Source organism: Pseudorca crassidens, chromosome 10 (assembly GCF_039906515.1).
Source record: "Pseudorca crassidens isolate mPseCra1 chromosome 10, mPseCra1.hap1, whole genome shotgun sequence".
Taxonomy (NCBI): Eukaryota; Metazoa; Chordata; class Mammalia; order Artiodactyla; family Delphinidae; genus Pseudorca; species Pseudorca crassidens.
In genome coordinates this window covers 57599619-57624754 of record NC_090305.1, presented here as the reverse complement: position 1 = coordinate 57624754, position 25136 = coordinate 57599619, and the positions used below count along the sequence as shown (strand labels likewise).

General features: G+C 40.5%; 1 protein-coding gene across 23 annotated transcripts in view; it reads right to left on the bottom strand.

Annotated features, from left to right (window-relative positions):
- The window catches only part of LRRFIP2 (LRR binding FLII interacting protein 2), a 118777-nt gene extending 104974 nt beyond the window's left edge, over positions 1 to 13803 (bottom strand). For 8 of the 23 annotated variants that reach the window (XM_067753730.1, XM_067753728.1, XM_067753733.1 and 5 more), the window contains exon 1: positions 13539 to 13802. The gene's annotated coding sequence lies outside the window, so the exon portion shown is untranslated. Of the gene's footprint in view, positions 1 to 10878; positions 11036 to 12932; positions 13050 to 13538 lie in introns of those variants that run through there. The other 15 variants (XM_067753737.1, XM_067753739.1, XM_067753738.1 and 12 more) reach the window with 9 other exon arrangements.
- Between the last annotated feature and the right edge of the window lie 11333 nt (positions 13804 to 25136).

The following is a 25136-nucleotide window of genomic DNA, read 5'->3' as shown; positions in this document are numbered from 1 at the left end:
TTTCAATGAACAAGTCTTGAACTTCTCTTATTAAATTTCTTCTCACATCACAAGGGTCGTTTTAAAGATCAAATGGATATAAACGTTTCTATAAGCTGTAAAATGCTTCAGAAACATAAGGTATAACTGACACCAAAAAAAAAAAAACCCCCACAAAAGATCTGAAATCAAAATAGCAAAAGAGGTGGCAAAGCAAAACTCAGAAGTAAATCCCCTGGCTAAAGTTAATTTTAGTTGAGCCACAGGTGGGTGGGTAGGTGGGTGGGAAACTGTACATTTTCAAACACAAATCTAATCCAACATCAGACCTACATACTTTGTGGGAAGGCACTTTTCACTATTTCCAATTAACTAGATATGTAGCAACATCTCTTACTGAACTGTACAAGGGTGTGTTTTCTTTCTGAGGTATGTGGAATTATTACTGAAATACTTCTTCCATGAAAAGGAATGAAAATCAGAATATGATAGAAGCATGTAACTAACCTCTGCCACTAATAATAAAATAGAAGGGACCAGAATTAAATCCCAAAGGGGGAAAAAGAATTAGCCTTAGAACTTAGGTTCTCCTTCTGATTGGGAATGAATTCTACTGACAATACTCATAATAACTCTATTCTAATAGTAACAAAAATAAAACTTAGAACATAATACAACAAAAGAAAAAAATTACATGAATAAAGACAATCATTTGAATTTCTTTTTAATCTACGGTAAAACAAAACACTAAGCTGAAAATGACCCAAACTGACAACAGCTTTAAGTCAAGGCCAGTCAACATGATGCAATAAACTGTGGCATTAGAAAACTCACGGGAAGCAAGCAAAGACAGGGACAAGTTTGATATCATGCCCATAAGGTACAGAAAGATGACAAAATGGCATGTAAAGTTTGATTGAAAATATGTAAAATTTTGTACATATGAATAATAAATGGCAAAGGCAATCATGTAAAAAAGAAAAAAAAAGAATTTTCTTTTTTCTTAAGCTTTATATACTGTTGATAATCACCTTACCAAAAACTGATTTAAGCTAAAAGCTACAATTCTGTGGCTATTTCATAGTATGAAAACTTGTAAGGATAACCAACTTTGACACTATATTAATAAGCTTTTAAGGGGGAAAGATTCATTTAGCCTCTCAGACCAACTGCAAAGTATGACTATAAAAATTTATATTGGTCATCTCTGGTAAAACCATAATTTTCTAACAGATTTCACATCAACCAATACACTTATGGACATAATCAAATTCTAAGTAAATGAAAAACACATTGCTAATTTTAAAAAGAATGAACACCATTATATTAACCTTAAAAATGTAATAAATTTAAAACTCTGACTCAAATCAACAGGTCAAAGTTAGAACAAAGAAGCAACCATTAATGTCCTCTAAAGTCTTGGGGAAAACATCAATGTTTAAGTCCACACGTTTTTATTATCAGAGCAAAATTCTCGAAAATTTTTGGGTTTCCCTGAAGACCTGTATGATTCCTTCCACCATGTAGCTCACCCACTAGGGAAAAAAAATAGTGGTGACATGAGGTACTTTTATAGCAGAAAGGAAGATGCCAGCATTTTCCCTCTCTTGAGCTGCGTTGGTCAGGTTTGTGTAGCTTAAACCTGTCTTACATAGTAAGACAAAATAATGCCCTGAAATGGTAGGCAAGATACTGATTAGGCTCATAAAAGGAAGAAGTCAACAAGATACAATGCGATATAAGTACAATGTTCATGAGGGAATGATTAGAGAGCAGAGCTGACAGCACAGCTGTGACAGTAGGTAATCCAAGTGCTACTCCAATCTAAAGACACAGGCAATGAGGTCCACTCTAGACACATCACTTCTGCTCAGAAAAGACTCAATACCAACAGTTGGTGGCCCCTTTTTATAAAAATAAAGAGAAACTGACCCTCCCATACCTGTTCACCCACTACCCCCATCCCCCCAACACACACACACACACACACAGACAAGACACACACACACAGAAACACATACACACACACAGAAACAAAGAGAAAGAAATCATTAATAAAATAACTTCCCAGAAATTCAGGACATGAGTCACCAGATTCAAAGGGCCTACAGAATGTGTAACACAAGTCCTGAGTCCACAGGTATTTCATAGTGAATTATTATAGTTAATTTCAAACATGGGGGCAAGGATGATTTTACAAGCTTCCAGGGGTGGAAAAACCAGGTCACATATAAAGGATTAACAATTAGAATTTTCAGTCTTCTGGAAACAAAAAGTAATTCTGGCAACAAGAAGACAATAGAGTGATGCCTTCAAATTCCTGAAAGAAAATTACAGACAACCTATGCCCAGCCACACTGTTCTATTCTCATACTTGATTATTAAAAACACGTCAGACACACAAGTTCTCAAAAATTTACCTCTTTTACACCCTTTGTTAATAAGTTACTAGAAGATACATCTCTAATAAAAGAGAAGATCAAAAGGGAGGAAATTTAGCATACAGGAAATAAATCCAACACAGAAAAGGCAAAGGGAATTGATACCCAGCGAGGGTGAGACATCCCAGGAAGAAAGCTACAGATTGAAGCAATGAGATTCAAGAGACATAGTAGAGGGCTGTCACCACCCAAATTCCCACAGCCTTTAAGACTTCTTAATATGAGCTGATCTGGCCCAGGTTTGTATCTGAATTTACTTTGTCTTGACCCCATGTTGATGAAGTTCCCGCTGTCCTACCCCCAGGTGCCTAGATTGGCTGAGGCCTTATTTCACACCACGGACACATTTTGCTTTTACCTATTCTTAACGGCTAGAGCAGGAACTGCTTAGAAATAGCACTGTACTTCCCCAACCATATTTCTTCTAGATATTTAGTACCTTGTAAAAACTTCACCTCTGCCAGGTGCCCTGATTGTGATGAGTCTTATGGTTTCCCAAGACTCATAAGCCAACTTTCCCAAGGACTTACAGAAAGGACTCAAGGAAGACTCTGTTCAGCTTATCTTCTCCTGTAAGCCTTCATTTAATAGTGGCAATATGGACCTTTCTGTTCATAGCTAGGTTTATACTTGCCATTCAGGTTTTCAAAACTGTCCAAAAAAAGATACTCCTTAGGGATACATACTATGGTAGAAACTGACCTATTGTTCACCAAGGTCACTTCCCTTTTCTGCCCACAGCTATGCTACATTTCACAACCTTCCTTGCATTAAGTACAGCCATTTGACTGAATTCTGGCCAATGGAATGTGGACAAAAGTGACGTATGTATTAGTTCAGGCCCATCAAACTTCCCATGGAATCTACCACTCTCCCTCTCTGCCCTCAAATCTGCCAGCCAGACGCAGACAGCTCAGTGAAACTGTGAAAGTCTTTGAGCCCCAGGGAATGGCAGAGTCACTAGATGAAAGGGGCTCGAGTTCCTGGGTGGCTCTGTGGAACCAACTACTCCTTTGCCAGTGCTTCCCAACTCACAGCAGAGATGTGAGTGAGAAATAAGCTTTAACATGTTAAACCACTGAAACTTGGGGGTTTGTTTGTTACAGTAGGTTAGCCTAACTCGACTAACAGACACAGAAAGGTGGTCAAACTATTCAGTTTCTCAAAATTAAACCATGTATTGATTAGGAATACATATTTGGAGGGAGGGATGGGACTGCAGGGCTAGGCAGGGAATGGTCCCAAAAGAGTGATTAACGTGTAAAATGGGATTATGACTACCTGGAGGGGGAAAAGGTGACATTTAAGGATATTTACAGGAAACTTCTAGGATACTGTAATGTTCAATTTCTTGGCCTAGGTAGTAAGACTGCAGCTGCTCATTTTATTATTCTTCCTGAAGCTGTATTTTTGCTTTCTATTTCTCTACAGGTATTTCACAAATAAACCACTAATTATTTTGCTCAAAATAAATTAGAAAGAGTAGTAGACACTTGAAAAATCTGTTGGAGCATTTGGGAAAAATAAGGTGAATAGAAAACTAAGCTAAAAAAAAAAAAAGGCCTTAACCCCCAGGGAAAAAAAGAAAGTTAAACAAGAAAGGAAACAATCATGATATAATTCTTGGCTTAACTAGTAAATAATACATATTTAGTTATAATGAAAACACAGATTTAAAATTCCAAAACTGGAATGTTGCAGGGAGAGGAAGTAGGAGGAAACAATGAAGCAATACCACAAAATAACAATAAAAAACAACAGTTTTCCACCATTTGAAGATATTTTAAGTGCACATATATGTTTTTTACACAAAATGGGTTTATAAAATATGTGCTATTTTGTAAGCAGCTATGGCAGACAGACACTAAGGTGGCCACCCCACCATGACCCCCAACTCTTGCTGTTCACATCTTTGTGTAAACACCTCCCCAAGAATGTGGACAGAACTTATGACTTGCTTCTACCAACAGAATATGACAAAGGTTATGAGATGTCATTCCCATGATTATGTCACATTACATAAGACTGTCTAGCCTGCAGACTTGCTCTGGGCTCTCCCTGATGGTCTGATGAAGTGGTGAGACTGGGAAACACCAGAGGGTCAAGAACTTCAGGTTGCCCCTATAAGCTGAGAGCAGCTGGGATTTCCCTGGTGGCACAGTCGTTAAGAATCCGCCTGCCAATGCAGGGGACACGGGTTCGATCCCTGGTCTGGGAAGATGCCATGGAGCAACTAAGCCTGTGTGCCACAACTACTAAGCCTGCGTTCTAGAGCCCTCACGCCACAACTACTGAGCCTGCACGCCACAACTACTGAGCCCATGTGCTGCAACTACTGAAGCCCGTGCGCCTAGAGCCCATGCTTCGCAACAAGAGAAGCCACCGCAATGAGAAGCCTGAGCACCACAACAAAGAGTAGCCCCCACTCACCACAACTAGAGAAAGCCCACGCACAGCAATGAAGACCCAACGCAGTCCCCTCCCCAGAAAAAAAATAAATAAAAAAGCTGAGAAAAGCCTTTAGGAGCTTGAAGATAGCCTCTAGATGACGAAGTAACTTCTAGTAAGCAAGAAGCCTCAGTAATAAAACCACAAGAAAATTAATTCTGCCAAAAATCTAAGTGAGCTTAGAAGCAAATTTTCCCCCAGTTGAGTTTTCAGGTGAGAATTCAGCCCAGCCAACATCTGATTGCAGCCTCACCAGACCCTAAGCAGAGGACTCAGTTCAACCTCGCTCAGGCTCCTGCCCCAGAGAAACTGTAGGATAATAAATGTGTGTTGTTTTAAGTTGCTAAATTTGTGTACTTTGTTATACAACACAGAAAACAAATACAACTGCTTTTAAAACTGTGGATGAATGAATTCAGCAAAGTTGTAGGGATACAAAATCAACACAAAAAAAATCAGTTGCATTTCTATACACTAACAATGAACAAACCAAAAAGGAAATTAAGAAAACAATGCCATTTACAATAAGAAAAAAGAACAAAATAATAGGAATAAACCTAACCAAGAAGGCAAAAGATGTTCACTGAAAACTACAAAACATTGCTGAAAGAAATTAAAGGACTCATAAATAAATGGAAAGCCACCTCAGGTTCATGGATTGGAAAACTTAATATTGTTAAAATGTCAAATACCCAAAGAAATCTACAGATTCAATGCAATCTCTATCAAATCCCAATGACAGTTTTTGCAAAAATAGAAAAACCCATCCCAACATTAAAACTCCTGTGGAATCTAAAGGGACCCCGAATAGCCAAAACAATCTTGAAAAAGAAGAATAAAGTTGAAGGTATCACACTTCCTGATTTCAAAACTTACTAGAAAGCTACAGTAACCAAAACAGTGTGGTATTGGCATAAAGAGAGACATATAGACCAACAGAATATAATAGATAGCACTAAAATAAACCCGGCACATGTGGTCAAATGATTTTCAACAAGGGTGTCAAGATCAGTCAATGGGGAATGGACACTCTTTTCAAAAAATGGTGCTGGTAAAACTGGATATCCATATGAAGAAGAATAAAGTTGGACCCTTAGTGTATGCCATATACAAAAATTAATCCTTAGTAGGTCAAAGAAATAAATGTAAGAGCTTAAACTGTCCATACACAAAAAGCTTCCTGACATCGGATATAGCAATAATTTCTTAGATAGGACACCAAAAGCACAGTCAACAAGAGAAAAGTTAGATGAAGTGGATTTCAAAATTAAAACTTTTGTGCATCAAAGTACACTATCAAAAGAGTAAAAAAAAAAATCAACCCATGGAATGGGAGAAAATATTTGCAAATCATATATCTGATAAGGGATTAATAACTGGAATATCTAAAGAACCCCTAAAACTCAACAACAACAAAAACAACCCATTCAAAGATGGGCAAAGGACTTGAATAGATATTTCTCCAAAGAAGATATACAAATGGCCAAAAAGCATGTGAAAAGATGCTCAACATCACTAATCATTAGGGAAATGCAAGTCAAAACGCAATGAGATAGCACCTCATACCCATTAGAATGGCTATTATTTTTAAAAAGAAAGAAAGATAGAAAGAAAGAGAGAGAATAATTAAGTGTGTCAAGGATGCAGAGATATTACAACACTGTACACTGTAAAATGGCGCAGCTGCTGTGGAAAATGGTAAGGCAATTCTTCAAAAAATTAAACACAGAATTACTATATGATCCAGCAATTCCATTTATGGATATATACCCAAAAGAAATGAAAGGATGGACTCAAACAGATATACACTTGTGTTCGTAGCAGCATTATTCACAATAGTCAAAAGGTGGAAGCAACCCAAATGTCCATTAACAGGTGAATGGATAAACAAAATATGCTATATATCTATATCTATATGATGAAATATTATTCAGCCTCAAAAAGGAGTGAAATTTTCATACATGCTACAACATGGATGAAGCTTGAGGACATTATGCTAAGGGAAATAAACTAGTTTTTAAAAGACAAATACCACATGAGTCCACTTATATGAGGTACCTACAGTAGTCAAATTCATAGGGACAGAAGGTAGAATAGTGGTTACCAGAGGCTGGGGGGAATGAGGATTATTGTTTAATGAGCATAGAGTTTTCATTTGGGAGGATGAAAAATTTCTGGGGATGGATGTTGGTGATGGCTGCACAACAATGTGAATGTACTTAATGCCAATGAATTGTATACTTTAAAATGCTGAAAATGGTAAATTTTATGTTATGTGTATTTTACCACAACTAAAAAACCACTTTGGATAGAGAGCAAAAGATGAGTGTAGTAAGACAGGAGGACAGCGACCCTCTTATTTCCTTGACTATCTACTTAGACATAGTGATAACCATGATAGGGGAAAAACATCTAATCTAAACCTACAATGAATTTTCCCCCCCTATTTTTAGTCCTATAATCTATGCATCACTTAACTGGAATACTTCTCTTTTTTTTTTAATAGAAACAACATGTATGCTTACTAATTATATTGTAATTATACAATAAATATTACAATAAATACAATAATTATATTGTTTGTTATCATAAATGATTAAACCATTTAACAGAGAAATAAACATTTTAACATCCTAATCCTCTGCACACAGCATACTCTACTTAAGGCAGAAATCAGACAGCCAAAAAACTGCTCCTAGCTGTTAAAATGTTTCTATTGAGGAAAGTGGGAGATGTAGAAAGAATAACAAAGTGATCAGAATAAGCAACTTAAAAGTTAAATTTGTTTCCTAAAGCAGTAAAGATATTTTGTATCAAAAGTAGTTAAAATTTTGGTGTTCATAATGAAAGAAAACTAAGATATAGAGGGTTCAAATTGAAAGCACTGGAAAAAGATGACTATGATTTTAAAGTAATAATCTACTTCTGAGAAAATAAAAACACTCTGATAAGCCGCTGCACTCCAAGGTTTTCCCAACCTCTTTTCCGCTCTCTCCCCTCTGCTCTGTTCTAATCCCACTCTTTTAGGAGGAGGAGGGGAAGGCCGAAACAGGGAACGGATATAACAAGATAAGAGGAATAAACCCAATAATAGGAATAGAGAAGAGAGAAAAATATTCCTATTATTTTTTCTCCTCACACTGAATACTAAATACATCATCATCATCAAATGCTAACAATCCAAATTTCTGAGGGCAAGAAAAACTCAATTTCCTGGAGTGCCAACCTAACCTAAGGCAAAAGAAAGGAAACTATCTGCGGGCTTTGCATCTATAAATGAAGTCTGTATGCCAAATTCTTCAAACAACCTCCACTCTAATCCAAGGCTGCGGATAAATACGGTGACATGAACCTTCATCAAAAGACTGGCACACTAAGCTCTTTAACTGCTTTCTAGCCTAAGAAGTGAGATCAGTTAAAGAACTTCAAACCCAAGTACTTTATTCACTTAGTACAGAAAGACCAAGGTTTTCATGAGAAAGCACCTGGTACAGAAAGGCAGCTATGCTGGGACACAGCATCTGGTAATAAGCAAGAGTTTAAAGAGATAACTTCCTGATATTACACATGCTACTGTACAGTTCTATGGGAAGAAGAGAATGAGAATTTGGGAAGAAGCTGATTTCTCTGTATAAACTCAAAATAATCCTGTAAAACAGCCCATCATTCCCAGTGTCCTTTTGATCCCAGGGACAAGTGTGAAGGTCTCTGAATTGGACTACCATTTCAACTCGGGGCATGGCCTCCCTGTGTGGGTAACAGTAATATCTTTCCCCTGTTGTAAAACATTTGACTGATCCCCGCCAAACACTCTCAGAACCAGACATGACATCAATACTGGTACAATCCTGTGCTCCTCTTTGTGCACATTTTTCTAAAATGCTGGCCTCGTTAGTTCTCCTTAATCATGCTCATTCCCTAAAAAGGGAAGACCAAAAAAAACTGGATCCTAGGATACGCCTGCTAAGCACATTTTCACCCCAAAACTTAGCCTTAATCTTCTGAAGGCAAATGTCCTTTATAAGCTCCCTCTTCTGTTGTTGCCACTTTTCCTAAACCGCAGGCCTTCCTGACTTGCAGTGGGGCCAGGATAGATTGTGGTTATGTGGTGGGTTCTGTCAGACGAGCTTTGACAAGGCCTCAGAATAGACCCTGGGCACCAGCCAGGGAAACTGCCACTCACAAGTTCCAACTTCATCCTCATATGTTAGTCCCTCAGCACTTTTTTTTTCCACTAGTCTCTCTCATTTTAAAAGGGCAAAGATTCCTGAACCTCCTCCTGGTCATGAGTGAGCTGTATAACATTGAAATTAAAAATGTAAACCTCCCTTATTCTGTTCACAAACACTTTGAAGAATAAAGACTAAATCTGTACCTACCTTTTGCCTTGAGAAATTAATCCATCAATAGCACTTTGGTTTGCAAAAGGATTTTGGATCTCAAACCCCACAGAGGTTTATTTTATTAGGAATAGACTAGGATATGGAAGATAAAGGGAGAGAGAAGGTAGGCCATTTATTTCCCATGTGACTAATAATATGGCAGCAGACTTCTGCAGGGCAAGAAATAAAACTATATACAATGTTTTTAATTGATATTGGTCATCAAATCCTAAAACAATCAAGCTACTACAAAAGGCACTCATTTAACTAGTATTACCAAATATAAATGAAGTAGTTCGTCTGTAATAGCACAGTCTTCAAGGTACAGTACTCTTATCTTTACCTGTATAAATAAAATTACCCAGCTGTCACTCTAAAATGTTGAAAATTACCTTATAAAATACATTTACAGTATATTTTTAAATTGTGAGGATAAAGAATACAAAGCAATTAAGCACTCTTTTCTCCTACAAGGTTAAGAAAAAGGTAACTTCTATTATAAAATAAATCCCAATATAAGCTTGAAATAAATTTTTAAAATTTCACAATTTAATTCCCAAACTTACATTCACACTTTCAGAAATAAATTCCATATACACACTTATGCACTAGAGCGAAGACTTACATACGAGTTGTTCCTTACAGCAGTGTTAGTGGAAAGCTAAAAACAACCTAAATGTCTGTCAATAGGGAATGTTAAAATAAATTATGGAAAATGAACAAGCTATGGTTCATCTACACTAGGCAGGACATCCGTTCTTTTTAAAAATTAGATGGACATATGTGCTAATATACAATGATCTCTAAGACATATCAAAGGTAAGAATGAAAGGTATAGGACATTCCTCCTAAACATAGGTGATTATATATGCAAGAGAAAATTTGGAGAGAGATACACAGGAAACCATTAAGAGTGGTTGTTTGGATTATGTAGTCAGCGTAGGGGGTGGGGGAAGAAGGTTAGAAGTTTATTGTGGAAAGAAAACTTCCTTTTCACCATATAACATTTTCTTTTCAAATGTTTAGCAATTTTAAAAAGTCCCACAAACATCTACTGAACCCATGAAGTGAGCACTCCCCTTCATGGATGCCATTTCTTCCCTCTTCTTTTTTTTTAAAAAATAAATAAATTAATTAATTAATTTATGGCTTCATTGGGTTTGCACATGGGCTTATTTGCTCTGCAGCATGTGGGATCTTCCCGGACCAGGGATCAAACCCATGTCCCCTGCACTGGCAGGCAGATTCTTAACCACTGCACCACCAAGGAAGTCCCTTCCCTCTTCTTAACCACCTGTATTCTTATCTACTGCTCTCCCCACCACTAGACCAAAACAGAAGCATACATATGGAGCAAATCTCAGAGCTTCTACAAGAAACAGAATTCTCTCTCCATTCCCCAACCAAAATAAAGATATAATAGAATAAATGAAAAAGTATTAGCATATAATAAACCCAGTTTTTAGCCCAGTGTTTGATTCCTTTTAAGTGTGGCTTAATTTATTGTAGGCCAAAAAGTTTTTAAAGTGAAAGCACAATGTGCAACACACAAAAAATCATTTCTAATGGTATCCTATCTATTACCTTAAAGGAAAGAATGGAGAAAAAGCCAAAGTTATTTTACTCACAGGGTAAATTTTGCTCAATTCCTTCCTTCTGAAGTTTTAAAAGTTGAGTTTTGAATGATGGTCATAAAGTCTTTATTTGCAAACTGGATAAGGTGGTACAGTTTTCCTGTTAAAGGACCATCTCTCCGTTCAGATTCTCCAGAGAGAAAGCAACCACCTAAAAGGAAAAGGCTATGAAATGGTCTCTATGTAGGTGCAATGGAAAGTGCTTCTATGCTGAGGACAGAAGAACTGTATTTCCTCTAAAATGATCCTCATCGACATTCCCAACACGCTATAGGGAGTTTTTTAAAATATATATATTATCATCAATTCTGTTCCTCTTCCAACTAGGAGCAGGGTAAACAATTCACAAACAGCTTTGCAAGAAACTGCTCCCTCTCTCTCATTTCTAGTAAAGATCAGTTTTTGGTTTTGTTTTGAGAGAAAAAGACTCTACTTTGCCAAATATATTCCCCGTATCACTTTTTTCCTTCATTGTGGAGATGCTTAAATCCTGACCTAAGAAGGCTTCTCTTGCATATCTACCTATCAGGACTGTCAGTTCAGGCGGTTTCCACAAGGGATTTTCCAAAAGGGAATAGCTGTTCACTGGAAACTGAAACTCTTAAGTCACTATTAGCTGGACACAAATCAAAAGCAACATTAGGGAACGCTCTGAATATAAGAATGGATATCCAAGGAAATAAGATGCGGAAATTTAGTCAAAGAATTAAAGGAATTTAGTAAGCAAGACCAACAGGGTAAACTTACCATTACTTTACAACTGATAACTAACTAAAGTTCCTTATAAATCAAAATCAAGGTAAAATAAGCTGACTTCCAAAAAGAAGAAAAAGAAAAGAAGGCTAAGAGTATCAAGAACGCTGTGATTCAAAGTCATTTTGCTTAGCAACACGTTAAAAGCCAAAATGATCAAATTACATTTCTGCAATAAAAAGTTATTTCTAATTTAAAATGAATTCATTCCAATAATGAATCACCACTTCAGTACACACTTTCTTCTCCACCAGAACTTAAGTATGAGCTCAGTATAGTCTCATTGCACATCTTTAAGGGCAGATTCCCCCAAATGGGTAAGGCCTTTCACTCAAGACTCTTCTGTGTACCGCAGGTTCTTTCAGTGAAGTTTTTCCTGCCTTAAAGATGTAGCTCTCCTTTTCACCGATATTTATTTTGTTTCTAGACACTTACCTTCCTTTATTTATCTTCCCACATTTGGCAAAAAAAGAAAAGTGGGTAAAATCACAACAATCCACTTAGGAACTAACAAACTATTCTAAATCCAAAGCTTCTGCAAAAGTTCACTTTTTATTTCCTTACCATACTTCACGACAATAAATATGCAGCAACAAACCTAACAAAGCATCAATACAACACTTCCTATGAGCAAGGGCATCTAATTAAACAGGCAGTAACAAACCTCTAGCTCTCCTCTATTCCAAGTTTAATATGCATATCAATGATTCACAAAGCGAGTGACCTAACTTCCTAAATGAATCACACTTTCCGAAATTCTTATTCTACATGAGTATAATACTGGGTCATCATCTCTACATGTGTTAAACAGAGCATGATGTTTGCTAAACGGTTAATTCTGCAAGACCTTCAAACCACAGCAAACGCCAAGTCCCTGCCAACTAACCCTTACCTGCAACACTTTGCCTTTTCCAACAATTGCACCTCTTCATACAGAAGCATCCCCCAAATAAACATTTTACCTTGAAACAATGTTATTTTAAACACTAATTAAGAACTGATCCATCCACACCCTGCTCTCCATCTCTGTGGTTCCATTACTGTATCCACATTCTCTTCCCATTGTGATGCCATAAAAAAGTAACGGGCACTGTTATCCTTACATATTATCTTTTAATCAATGAACCTACGCTGCAGCTTTTCTTTTTAGGGCAGAAATGCTGAGTCATTAAGTGGAAACTCAAAGAAAATACGCTACAAAGAGTTACAGTTTAGGATGCAACATTTCCCTGGCCAGGTCTCCGCAGCCTTATATTTGTATCTCCCACGGTGGAAAAAGTAGAGCAAACACTTGCACTTTTCCGTCCCCTCGAAGAAAGAAAAAGACACGGGTTTCCTTAGGTCCTCCGGCTTCCTGCGGGATATCCACGAGCACGAGAAGCAGGCCTGGCTGGAGCTATATAGCTTAACAATCTGGGTGTGAATAACACCTCGCATTAGTCAAGCATTAACCCTGACACTCCTAACAAGCGCCTGTTATGCCCGCGCTTCAGCTCGGGTCAAGGAAGAAGAAAAAAAATCCCACAAAAGCGCTACGCCCTCCACCGGCCTGACATCCTTCCCCGGGGTGGCCGGACGGGTACAGAACCGAGGGAGTGCCGCGTCCGGGGTGCAGGAGAAGGAGCCCCGAGCACTCGAAGCGGAGAGACAGCGGCCCGAGTTCATTTCTCCCACAATGGGAATAAGGCCGTCCCCGCTCGCGGACCGAGGCTGCGCGTTCGAGACCCGGCGTGAAGCCCGAGGACGCCGCAGGCAGGGGGCAACCTCGACCCCGGGGTCCGCCTGGGGGCCCGGCCCCTAGCAGGAGTCCGCGGCGGCGCGGACCTCGCCAGGCTGCAGAGGCCGGGAAGGTGGCCCCGCTCCTCGCTCCTCTCCAGGCCGGCGGGAGGAGCGGCCCTTACCTGTCTCCGGGCGCGGGCTATGGCTGCGACGCCGCCCGGGAAGGGCCGGAGCGCAGCTCGCCGGCCGGGAGCTCGCCGGGGCGAAGGGCGAGGGGCGCGGGGGACGGACTGAGTCCTGGGTCCCCGGCCAGGCGGGCCGGGCTGTATGCGGCGGCTCCCGGCGCGGCAGCCGGTCGGTCAGTCACGCCGATGTCCCTAGGCGCCGCGGCTGAGACAGCGGGAACCGGCCCCCAGGAGGAGCCGCAGCCCGAGCGGCGGGCGGCGGAGGCGGAGGAGGGGCGGGGCCACAGTGTCTACGACCCGCTCACCCGGAAGCAGTTGTGGTCGCGGTAGCGCGCGCCGCGGGACGGGCTTGTCCCCCAGCCACCGGCTGCGCACCGCCTGTGGGGAAGAGGTTTGGGACCGCGGGTAAGGTGGAGGCCCGGGTGGCCTCCCGAGGTGGCTCCTCCGGGCCCGCGGGGCCCACCCAACCCCTCCGACCCAGGACCGGGTCCGGGAATGTGAATTGATGCGCGTGCCCGTTCGAGGCAGCCCCGGCCCTGGTTACCTCCAAACTGTCCGGCCTAGTGGGCTTGGGTGAGTGGGCCCGGGTGGCAGTTCTAACGGTAGGAACGAAGGTGGGTGGGTGTGGTCGAAATGCTGAAAGCCTTATTTCCAAAATGAATGATTTTGAAATGATTTCCGTAGAAGAATGCTGGGGGCGAGGGGGGAAGATATAGAGTCCGTTAAATATCTGATGGACACGGACCTGTCCTTCATTCCGGAAGTATCTCTCGAGATCCACCAGGTTCAAGGCCCTGGAGAAAGACCGGGTCCTGCGCTTTGGGACGCTCATCTTCTAGTAGGGTAGACGGATTTAAGCAAACAAGGCAATGACAGATTGCGATGCGGCTCCGCAGGAAATACACAAAGGTGATGAGAGATTTTGTGGGCGAGACCTCTGGCAGGATGGGATGGTTGGAGAAGACCTCTAGAGGGAAGTGGTAGTTGAGCAACCTCCTGGGAAGAAGGCACGAAATACACTTCGACACCACTTTACATCCAGGGACTGTAGGTTCCAGAACCCCCTGAATAAGCCCACAATTCCATGTTACGAACCTGGCTCTAATGCCTTCCAAGGGCTGTTTCTCTGCTGCCCACCCTTGCGATTTCAGAAGGGTTGCTCTCCCTTTAGAGTTCATGAGGGCTGGAGTATGGCACTGCGAGGGAGGCATGAATTAGGGAACTTTGGTGTCTAAGCAGTGAGACTTCAACAGGTGGCTTCACCACAGGAGAATTATCATACCATCAGCCTTGAAAGACAAAATCTCTAACCTCGCACTTTCTCTTTCCATGTCACTATTTTTCTCAGACCTGTGAGCAAACACTGAAACTATGGTTTTCACCTGGGATCAATAGGGGCTTAATATTCCCAAAAGATCATACTATGTTATGATCTGAATAAAAGGATTAATGACATAGTTTTGCTAAATCAGTTAAAGATAAAATAAAAAGAGGACTTTCAAGAGAGAACCTATTCAGGTACCTGAATAATACCAATAAATCCAATAATGTTTATTAAATATTTAAGTTTATATAACTGCATAATTAATGGAAAGATTGGGTAATATTAGGATTAGATGCTCTTGCTTTTTAAAATTTTACTCCTTAGCCACTTGTTTTGGCTCATAGCAAACTAACAGAGAAAGAAAGGTTTTGCCATATCTTCTGGGAAAACTGGGAGGAAGCTCACACTTATTGACTACCTACTATTTGCACAGCATTGTACTAAGCTATTAAATATATTATCCCTTTCAGTACTAGGACCAGCCTTGAGATATGGAGATTATTATACCCATTTTAGTAACAAAGACACTGAGATTCAGAGCAATTATGACTTGCCTAAGGTAACAAAACTAGTAGCTGAGAGTCAGAATTTGAAACTCCAGTCTTTCTGGTCCTAATTCCCCTTTTACTTTATGCTATATTGCTGTACTTTAATATTTAAAAAGGAAATATAAATGAAGTGTACGGCCAAGCAAATTTCTATATTGCTCTTATAATTTTATTATAAGAGTATACTTTAAGGTAGAGTGGTATGAGGCAATTTTGGAACTTCTCTGTATTTTTACTTCTCCCACTATAGGATATTTGCCATCTGTTGCCAAAAAAACTATTCCACTTGTTTTAAAGTTCACAATGGGGACTTCCCTGGTGGTCCAGTGGCTAAGACTCCGCACTCCCAATGCAGGGGACCTGGGTTCGATCCCTGGTCAGGGAACTAGGTCCCATATGCAGCAACTAAAGATCCTGCATGCCGCAACTAAGACCTGGCGCATCCAAATAAATAAATATTAAAAAGAAGTTCAGGGCTTCCCTGGTGGCGCAGTGGTTGAGAGTCCGCCTGCCGATGCAGGGGACACGGGTTCGTGCCCCGGTCCGGGAGGACCCCAAATGCCGCGGAGCGGCTGGGCCCGTGAGCCATGGCCACTGAGCCTGCGCGTCCGGAGCCTGTGCTCCACAACGGGAGAGGCCACAACAGTGAGAGGCCCGCGTACCGAAAACAAAACAAAACAAAAGTTCATGATGGCATGTGTCTTTTAAAGGCTCCCAAGAATGTTATAAAGTATGACACTAACATTTTGTCATTGCAAGGGGATCCTGACTAAATGCATCACTCTGAACTGTTTCACAACAGTCTTTCCCTGCACATTCTTTCTGCCAAAAATATGGGTTCCCAAATCTTTATGGAATAATTCTGACATGTGAATGCCCCCAGGTCTGTGTGGGCTGTCCGCTCTAGGGACATATTAATAGATGAAGGAAAATTTTGAAAGTGTTTATATGGTTTTGAGCAATGAGGTGGTAGGATCTGTACATTTTTGTTCATTTCATATCAGATCCTTCACATTTTTCTTTGATGATGTCAAGAAATACAAATTTTCCTTTCTCAAGAGCAAACACTCATTTTTGTGGCTTTCACAAAATTGACTTTTGCAAACACAACACTATGTTTCACTCTACACACATCTCTGGAAAACATTAGTTCAAACATTAAAAATAGGATGCTACTTTTCAGAGCCCAGTATTTTTATTAGTAAAGTGTATATGTAGCATACTTTGAAAGAATTTTTAAAATTTTGGTTAACTCCTTACAAACCTATGGAAACCTAGCAAAGCAACAGTCTGTGACTGCTGACTATGTATATTTGCTTTAAGCTCTCTTTCCAAACATTATTTCTTATCTAGATTTCCTATTTTTTTCTTGCTTTCCTATTTTTGGGGGTGGGGAGGGGAATAACTATAGATTCACAAGAAGTTACAAAAATAGTACAGACAAGTCCTGTGTACTCTTTACCCAGTTTCCCCCATTGGCAGCATCTTACATAACCTATAATACATTATTAAAACTAAGAAACTGACATCTTGCTATCGTTAGACTTTTAGTTTCTTTTTGTGTTTCATCATATCAGAAAATTACCACTTTGCAACAATTCATTTCTGTTATATCTGGCGCTTCTCCCTTTCCTTAATTAGCAGACGACAATATCAATAAGCTTGCCACAATACTCGTCTGGAATTACAAGTTTACTAAAAAATTCTGTGGGTCAACACACTTAAAAGTGATTTATTTGTAAGATTTTTGTTTTTTCTGCTTATATTGTTCCATGTCTTCCTGCCCTAATAAACCTATAAATGTATACAACCTGCGTATGTGTGTGTTTTAATACATCCTCTGACCACTGAAATGTTTTCAAAGAGATTGCTATTAAAGTAAAAGAATGCAGGGCTTCCCTGGTGGCGCAGTGGTTGAGAGTCCGCCTGCCGATGCAGGGACATGGGTTCGTGCCCCGGTCCAGGAAGATCCCACATGCCGTGGAGCGGCTGGGCCCGTGAGCCCTGGCCGCTGAGCGTGCGCGTCCGGAGCCTGTGCTCCGCAACGGGAGGGGCCACAGTGGTGAGGGGCCCGCGTACCGCAAAAACAAACAAACAAAGAATGCAAAGGTCCTCATTTGACTGGGAAAAGAAAGAAAAAAGTTTGTAAACATCTAACTATCCGAATGAGAATGCTGTGGTCTGTTGGTTTGGAAGCCAGATCTCACTTATGGCTAATTCTAGCTCCATATGGATTCTCCTAGCCAGAGCAGCTCATCCTTTACTCCACCAGAGAGCAAACGAAGGAAAGAGAAGTGTAAGTTACTTTCTTCAGACTTAGTGATGAGGAAAGTTTGATGAGAAGGGAGAATTTGGAAATTCGTGTAGGTATCAGTTATGTATAAACGCCTAATCACAGATAATCAAGTGATGGCTCTTCTGCATTGTATATACATTGTAAATGAGTAATCAAACATTCTTCATATTACAGCTCATTTAGCAAACTTACTCATCTACTGTATACCAGGCCCCCAGTTAGGCACTAGTAACACAGGAACACAACAGGATCTTTTTTTTTTTTTTTTTGGCGGCACGCGGGCCTCTCACTGTTGTGGCCTTTCCCGTTGCGGAGCATGGGCTCCGGACGTGCAGGCTCAGCGGCCATGGCTCACGGGCCCAGCCGCTCCGTGGCATGTGGGATCTTCCCGGACCGGGGCACGAACCTGTGTCCCCTGCATCGGCAGGCAGACTCTCAACCACTGTGCCACCAGGGAGGCCCAACAGGATTTTTTTTTTTTTTCTGTACGCAGGCCTCTCACCGCTGCGGCCCCTCCCGCCGCGGAGCACAGGCTCCGGACGCGCAGGCCCAGCAGCCACGGTCCACGGGCCCAGCCACCCCGCGACATGCGGGACCCCCCCCCCCCCCGGGCCGGGGCACGAACCCGCGTCCCCTGCATCGGCAGGCAGACCCCCAACCACTGCGCCACCAGGGAAGCCCAACAGGATCTATTTTTTAAGTATTAAGCTCTTACTATGTGTCAAGATACTTCCTAGATGCTAGGGATTCAAGGAGAAGTTAAAAAGCTGTGTTTCCTTCTCTCAGGAAACTTACTGTCTGTTAAGGGAGATAAACGATCACACAAAATTAACTTTATAATCCTAATAGGTATTACTAAGGGTAGGTATGTGGTGCATGAGGGTGAGGTAGGAGAGACAGGCCCCAGTCTGAGCAGCTGTAACTGGTCTCCTGCTGATGCTTTGAGATGGGAAACCAGCAGGAGCATTGGGCCCTGACTGGGTGCATTCTTGTGGATTTCCCGGCCCAGCACATGTGCAGAAGAGGCCCTCAGTCTAGGGGAAGGACAAAAGGAGGGAGAAGATGCCAGCTGGAGTCGATCTTGGCTGAGAGATGCGTGCGCACACCAGGACAAGCTATGGAGATGACTGGCCAGAGACAAGCTGGAAAACTGCCCCTAATAAGCAATCTAAGCTGCCCCTACTGGGGGCAACTCACTCTGAGCTCACTGTGTGTTCCACACATATTTCTTTTTTCACACATACTTTGTTCCTTCCACACGTACTTTGTTTCTAATAAATGCTTTTATCTTTTACACAATCTTGGTCTCTTGGCTGAATTATTTCTTCAAAGAAAACACAAAGGTCCTTCTTCCAGCTTTTGACCACAGGAATCAAGGGCATCAAAGTGGAACTCAACCTAATCAGAAGTATCAGAAATGACTTCTCCTAGCAAGAGATGCTCTGAGCCAAGATTTAAAACTGCTTCAGAGTGAACTCAGTGCAGAAGTTAGGAAAGAGAAAGGAAGAACATAAAGACCTCAGGATGGGACAAGCAGTCTCAGGGTCTATAAAGAAATGAGGGAGATAATGTGAGATGAGTCTAGAGAACCAAAGGCCCACCATGCAGGGCCTTACAGGCTTCCTAAGGATTCTTATCTTTGTTTTGAAAGCAATGCAAATGAATTGAAGAGGTTTTAGTAGGAATGACATGATCAGACTTTGTGGTTTTAAATGATCACTCTAGCTTCAGTGTAAAGAATTCATTCTTTAAATAAATGTGACCTGGGTGCGCACTATAGGCCAAGCACTGGTCTGCACACTGAGTACACAGTGGTGGACAAAATGCACAGACTCCCTGTCTTTGAGGATCTTACAGACAATACATAAATGGTACATAAGATGGTGGGAAGTGCTATCAAGAGTATTGGAACCCAGGTAAGAATAAGAGGGTGGGGTGCTGTTGCTATTTTATTAGCTTGAACTATATGAAAGTACTGATCTTTTTATATCTTTTTTCTTTTTAACCTCAGGATGATATTAAGTTTATGTGGTACAGCCTGGTAGGATGACATTAGTGTTATACTGTTCAACCTAATATTTGGTAGAGTCAGAGAAGACCTAATGAGGTGATGCAAAGAAAGAGGCAAGCTGTGCAAATTTGTGGTGGGGAGAGCATCCCAAGCTAAGGGAAAGCAAGCGCAAAGGCCCTAAAGCAAGAATGTACTTACCATGTTTGAGGAGCAAAGAGGAGGCCAGTGTGGCTGAAGAGTAATGGACAAGAGGGAGGAATGGTAGTAGGGACCAGAGCGTGCTGGGTCTTGTAGACCACAGTAAGAAATTGGCTTTTCCTCTTTGAATGATGTAAGCTGTTGAGGAGTTTTGAGCAGAGGAGCTACACAATCTGTCATCTTGAAAAGGACTGCTCTGTTATTGGTATACAGAGGGATCACTGTAAAATTTTTCAACTTTGCTGTATCCTTTAAATTTTTCCTAATAAAATGAGAAGACTTTCCACTGCTGGATTGTAAACAGACTTTAGTGGGGGGAAGGATGAGATCAGGAAGACCACTATTGCAATAATTCAGATAGTAGTGAAGATAGTAAGAAGTGGTTAGATTCCAAATATATTTTGAAGATAGAGCCAGTAAGCTTTGCTTATAGAATGGCTGCCAGATGTGAGAAAAAAGATAACACTTAACATTTAGACCTGAGCCACTGGAAGGATGGGGTTGTCATCTACTGAAATCTGAAAGGCAGTCTATTCAAACAGGTTTGGAGGAAAAGACTTTTTGGACAAGGTGAGTTTGTGATGCCTGTCTTAGATGCCATCTAAGTGGAGACATCAAATAGGCAATTGAATATACAAATCTAATTCACAGGAAACATCCAGGTAGGAAATACAAATGTATGAATCCACCTAAAGACTACGATATAAAGATCAGTGCTTTGAGAATTAAATGGAGATACTCAGTTTAGCCTAAAGCCTGTCATGCTTTTTGTTCTAGGCTAGTTTTTTTTTTTTTTTTTTGCGGTACGCGGGCCTCTCACTGTTGTGGCCTCTCCCGTTGCGGAGCACAGGCTCCAGACGCGCAGGCCCAGCAGCCATGGCTCACAGTCCCAGCCGCTCCACGGCATGTGGGATCCTCCTGGACTGGGGCACGAACCCGCGTCCCCTGCATCGGCAGGCGGACTCTCAACCACTGCGCCACCAGGGAAGCCCTCTAGGCTAGTTTTGTCTGTAGTTACCAGTTACATTATATTACCATTCAGAATATTTATATGCATCACTATCTGCTATTCACTTGCATTCTAAAGGGTTTTGTGTTTTAATGTTGGTCTTATCTAAACAGATTATACATTTCTTGAGAAAAGATCTATTTTCTTTTACACACTCCACAATGCCATATCACAAAGACATTTTACAATGCTCATATAATAAATTATTGGAATGTAGAGTTTGTTGTTATCATAAAGCATCAATTTTCTTACAAATATTTAATTTGGACACTTGTAGCTTCATAAGTTTACACTTAACGAAAATAAGGGTAGACTTCGAATTTTCAGTCTTTTGCCCCTCACGCCCATATCACTTTGGATGAATAAGAGAGAGCCTTCTTGGGGAAAAGAAAAAAAAAAAAAGGCTCAGCCCTCCTCCATATTAGCTTTATACTCGAACTTCACGTGATAGCAAGACAGTTCCCAACAACTTCAAAGTGTACCTCCACCCCAGTCCAAGTCCGGCAAGAAAGAGATCCTTCCCAGTAGTCCTGGATTCACTAATTGAACCAACCTGGTTAACTGCCCATCCCTTAACAAATTACTGAGCTAGGAAAATTCTGTGCTGTGATTGGCCAAATATGAGTCATATGCTTCACCTCTGGTTCACCCAAAGAGCATGGAATATAGAAGAGGAGTGGTTCCCTGGGGAAAAAAATGGGTTGCTGTCACCAAAACAAGGAACTGGATAGTGATGTCAAAAAACAATGCATTCTACACCTGGTAACTCGAAAGGCCTAAACATTGTTCCTTCCTTAAGCTTTTAAAAGAAGTCAGTAATGCCATGCACTCATGTTGAATCTTTTCCGATTCTGTATGCAATACTTTATTTCCCCATGAATCACTAGGCTGTCATATATTCACTTGTTATTGCTGAGTGAACCTCACCAAAAGTAAATGCAGGAACCTCAAAGTTAACCAGCTGGAAGGGTCAATATTTCAGCACAACACTTTCCAGGATACTCCCACCTAGGTATTGCACGTAGTTTCTTGTCCTACAATTATTTCCTATTGTCAGTCTGCCTGAAACATATTTTTTTGCCCTCAACAGCCTGCAGGCAGGGCGGCTGCTAGCTAAGGTGCCTGGAAAACCACTGCAGAAGCAAGTGACAATGAATCAGCCTAAATTCATCTTCTAGAAGGACATTTACATAGTGTAGAATCTTGAAAGCAAAATGTATCTACAGATATGTCTTTTCAGCTTCTTTTCAGGTTCACCGTTTCCATTCCTTTCTATATTAACAGGTTACTTTCCTCACAAGATGTCTGACCTAAATTATGTGGCATTTTTAACATTTTAGTTTAAATTTTGCTGCAGTAAATGGATAACTTTGCTATAAAGAGAATGTTGACTCTATCTATTTGTCTGGAATTTGGGGTGGCTCCTCTACTTTGCTGCTTCCCTGGACACCAAACATAACATTCTCTGTCCTAGGACCTGCTTCAAGTTGGTCATGAGACTGGCCGAAAATCAAACCAAATCTAAATGAATGGTTGTTGAAGTTAATCTCACATCCTGGAGCTGTGTGTGCCACGGAATAGCCTGCTTTTATTAACAAGCACAATTCTGATCAGAATCACTGCTCTGTGGTCCTGTTCATCAGAATTTCATGTTTAGAAATTGGATTTGGGTCTGGTTACTTTTAAATTTATTTAATTTATTTATTTTTGACTGCGTTGGGTCTTCGTTCTGTGTGCAGGCTTTCTCTGGTTGTGGTGAGCGGGGGCTACTCTTCGTTGCAGTGCGCGGGCTTCTCATTGCAGTGACTTCTCTTGTTGCGGAGCACGGGCTCTAGGTGCATGGGCTTCAGTAGTTGTAGCACATGGGCTCAGGAGTTGTGGCTTGCGGGCTCTAGAGTGCAGGCTCAATAGTTGCGGCGCACGGGCTTAGTTGCTCTGCGGCATGTGGGATCTTCCCAGACCAGGGCTCGAACCCGTGTCCCTGCCAATCCCCTGCATTGGCAGGCGATTCTTAACCACTGCGCCACCAGGGAAGCCCAGGTCTGGTTACTTTTAAATTTTCTATTGCAGGAAAAGGTAACATAGGATAGTGTTAAGCATGTATTTAAATGTTAAAAGTAGGTTACTGAACAATATGTTCTGGATGATTCCATTATTCTTAATATTATACATAGAGAATTACAGGATGAGATACCCAAATGTTAACCTTAAGAAATGAAATTATCAGTGATTTGACTTGATTGTTTACTTTTCAAAATATTCCTAGATGAAATGTACTACATCTGTCTCAAATAAATTAATTTTTAAAGATTTTTTCTTGATGTGGACCATTTTTAAAGTCTTTATTGAGTTTGTTACAATATTGCTCCTGTTTTATGTTTTTTTTGTTTTTTTGGCCCAGAGGCACGTGGGATCTTAGCTCCCTGACCAGGGATCAAACCCGCACCCCCTGCATTGGAAGGTAAAGTCTTAACTACTGGACCGCCAGGGAAGTCCCAGATAAATTAATTTTTAAAGAAAAGAGTTTATAATACCAATACCCCAGAGTCAAAAATATGCAACAGATACAACTGAAAAATAGATCTAATTATGATTCTCACTGCTCAAAACCATTGTAGATTTTTCTCTTGCTTGGCATACATCATTTATTCTTTCATTTAAAACAAAAAAGCATGTCCTGGATGCTTGGGAGTAAATGAACAATACAAGTGCGGCTCCTGCCCTCCTAGAACTAACTAACTAACTAACTAACTGACTGTCTAGTGGAGATATAATGAGTAAGCTGACAGCAAACCCAGTGTGTCATATTCAATAGCAGTTTCATGCACTCCCACCAAAATACCCAACCCTCCTTTTACAGAATAAATTCTGGCCTTGGCACATCAGCTGACAAGCATGTTGAACTCTCCCATGGTGCCACTCACTGCTGGTCCATGCTTCAGTCTGAGCCTCATCCCCATTGCTGTCCGCACGCTAGTTTTCAATTATTAGAGCAGCGTTCAATTATTTGAGTATTCACACACATAGATAACAAACTTGTGGTTACCAAAGGGAAAGGAGGGATAAATTAGGAGGCTGGGATTAACATATACACACTACTATGTATAAAATCGGTAACCAACAAGGACCTAGTGTATAGCACAGGGAACTATACTCAATATTTTGTATTAACCTATAAGGGAAAAGAATCTGAAAAAGAATATATATATATAACTGAATCACTGTGCTGAAACTAATATAACATAGTAAATCAACTATACTTCAATTAAAAAAAAAAGAAAAAATTATTCGAGTATTTACTTGCTCTTATTTTGTAAAAATGAAAGCACAAATACTAGTTATAGGAAATGTAGATCTTGTAAGTGTAGTGTGAATGATGTAAAGATGAAATCCTCAAGTGTGCCAGAAGCAGTGAGTGTCTAGCCTCAACCAGACGATGAGACATTCATGAAATGAAGGCCTGTAGACAGTGAAGGAAAGAAGAAAATCAGAGACCAAGCAGAATCTTGGAAATATTCATTGTTCAATGTCATAGCTAAAAGTTTAGCTATGTTTAGAGATTTCGATCTTACTTTTTAGCTCTGTAGGAAAGGATTCCTCCTAAACCAAGGAAGTTTATTATTTGATTGTTAGATACATTTGCAGGTGTGCTTTACATTTGAAAGTTGGGAACTGCCTTTGGTGGTTCACCATTGCCTACAGAACTTTTCTAAATCATTTATCACATCAGTGATGTTAACATCCACAAGTTTATAGTAATATTAAGAAAAGAAAGAACTTACAAGTTACCTATAAGTTGTTACAGTAAGTTGCTAAATTATACATTAATGGTAATCGGTAAATAAAACATTTATTCTGCCTTTCTTGTACAAATTGTATTTTCGGGTAGCCAAAGAGTTGTTAAGGAAAAGTCCTTTTGTATGAAATATTTCCAACTAATAAATGTAAAAGGAATGATTTAAAAACTCATCATTTCGGAGACTCAAAAAAAAATATCAGATTTAAATGACAATCATCGATGCCTGCTAAACCCATTAAGTGAAAGACTGATGGATAGAGTTATATGGATGGATTGGGCTTATAACACCTGGACCCACTGATCAATTTTAACATCACTAAGAGTTGAACAACCATACATCTACACGTCCTAAGGTGGTGCAATCAAAAATATACTGAATCACCTATGAGGTATTTTTGCCACTCCCCAAA